This window comes from Trachymyrmex cornetzi, unplaced genomic scaffold, assembly GCF_001594075.2.
Source record: "Trachymyrmex cornetzi isolate Tcor2-1 unplaced genomic scaffold, Tcor1.1 scaffold422, whole genome shotgun sequence".
NCBI lineage: Eukaryota > Metazoa > Arthropoda > Insecta > Hymenoptera > Formicidae > Trachymyrmex > Trachymyrmex cornetzi.
In genome coordinates, this window is record NW_017298983.1 from 616,128 (window position 1) to 618,862 (window position 2,735).

Below are 2,735 nucleotides of genomic sequence, written 5' to 3' on the forward strand. Positions count from 1 at the left end.
TTTTTTTTATCTTTTATTTTGAATTGGTCCTGCTAGCTTAATATTAAGCCAGCAGTGATTTTTTTCGAAATGGCACACGGTACAAAATTATTATTAATGGTACAATTTAGTACAAAATGAGTACTAAAAATTTCGATACGTCCGATTTGATTCTGCTGATTTGGTCCTACTAGCTTTATAGAGCTATTTTAAATCGAGTAGTGGTGATGTAATAATCGGAACAATACATATATTGTGAACACCTTTGGTTTTGTATTAAAATCTAAATTTATGGAATATAATAACTGTAATGATGAAATTGAAAAATCGTTCTTCCGGAAGTCAAAACTTTATTAATTACGATTAATGAAAAGGGATGAGCACTTATTAAAAACTGAGCATTTTAGCAACAATTAAGATACACACCTTTGGAGAAAGATTTGGCAATCTCTTCTCACATTGTGATTTTAATTTGTACATGTCCATCGACATTTAAGAAACCAACTCTTGTGTGAATATTGATGTTAACAACCCCTCGTATTGGAACCTACTGCGCTTTGCGTTCATCTGCAGGCCAAGAACCCCTAACGTCGGCTTAGAACGCAGGGTTGTAATTGATGAACAAAACGCCCCGTGAGAGAAGAATTTATCGTCAAATACAGCTAAAATATTCATTAAATAAAAAAGAACGATATAATAAAATCAATAAAAATCACGTATTTTTTTTCTTGTATGAGATTAAATATATGTATACAATTTTACAATTCATTTTTTCATTTTATCTCGGAACATTTTTACTTCGATATATAAATAAAAAAGAAGTTTATGAATTATAAGCACAATTTTATCCTTTTTTTTATTTTTTATGTATTTATTATTTATTATACATATAATCATTCATGTTTTAATAACATCTCCTATATTATTTAAATGATCACATTGACATAATAAATTTTGAGGCTACATATTTTATATTAGATTGATCGATAATAATAATATAAAAAAAATATTTCACGTGTAAAAGTTGATTTGATGGATGCAAGTATACAGCCGTGACAAATTATATTCTAGTTTAGATCTATGGCTTCTTCTTATTTATTTAAATGTGGATTAACCGACTTCATACTTGTCTTGATATTACGATTAAAGTTGAGAAGATAGTCACGAATTGACCTTTTCTTAGTATTAGAAATTTATTGCTCGACCTCCCTTAATCAGATCATCCAACTACTGCGTTTCGCATAATTGAACCGGACAAATTGATTTCCGTGTCTGGAATTCTCATTATCTCTTCCTTTCCTCTCTCACTATATAGAAATCGAAAAGCAAGTATATACTTTTGCATTTTTGCAAAAAATATTTGTGATAAGAAAAGGATGATGTTATATGAATAAATTTATATAGAACTATATATCTAGAAAATATATATGTAAGATATCTTATAATAATTTACAATGTTAAGGAAACAAAACATGTTTAGAAAATAATTGCTAAATATATAGCTAAAAAAATATTTGCACTAGTACGAAATTGAAATCTGGGAATATATTGAATACCTATAAAAAGTTTACAATAAATTGAATACTTTTTAAGCTATTAAAATATAAAATATTTTTTACTTACCTATTTTTTGAAATATTAAATGCTGAAAAGTAGTCAAATTTTTTATGTAATGTTTGATAATATATTTAATCATTAAATTACTTTCTTTTTAATGATACTCTACTTTTTCGGTTTTAATATGAGTGCTATTAATTTAAATAAAAAAACAAGGAACATCTAAATAATTATATGTGCATAAATAATTTAAATAGAATGTACAAACATTTTAATAATTATAAGAAAATATTATTTGAGATTTTTCATTGATGCCATCTATCTATTTCAAGAGCAACATTATTAACAGTTTATCGATAAAACATTTAGTATTAATATTATTACTAAAAAAATATTTTATTTACTTATAGCATAAAATTATTTATCAACAAATAGTATATATATGAAAGGCAATTATTTTTTATGTAACATTATATATAGTTACCTTACTATTGAAGCTATTATCTACTCATGATAGAACCTTATTTACCGGTAGAAGGTTATATAGGGCCTATATAGAAAGTGTTTTAATAACTTTTGTTACTTATCTGCTTCTTTCTTACTTATCAAAAATATAGATTATGAAATAATTTATTATCATATTACAATAGTATTAATGCGTTATAATATAACGCGTCTTTAATCTTATGATAATGCAACTTTTTGCATTTGTATCTAAACAAAAAATAACACATTTCAATCATTAAATTATGGATTTTTTATTATGCAAAAAGAATTAAAAATTTGTGTTAATAACACTATAGTTTACAAAAAATTTTTTTTTTCAATTACTTTAGACCGGACTACATGTCTCTTATAGATTTTTAAATGCTGAAAACGATGCCGCAAATGGAAAAATTCTAGCACGTCAGATTTCCAAGATAATTGAGGTTTAATTCTTAAAAAATAGCTTTTTTTTTGCGATATTTGACATTTTTTAATAAAGAAGGTTAACGTTATCTTGAAATTTTGATCAGGAGTCATGAATGTATTATTCATGCTCTATAAAATACATTTTTTCTTATTTCAATACCTTACTTTTTAGCCATGTTATGAACGATTAAAGATAAGAGCTATTTCGAATATGAGAACCCCGTGGCAGCATCATATGCGCATGCGGTAACGCTAAAATCATTTTAAAATAACAACGCGTATACACA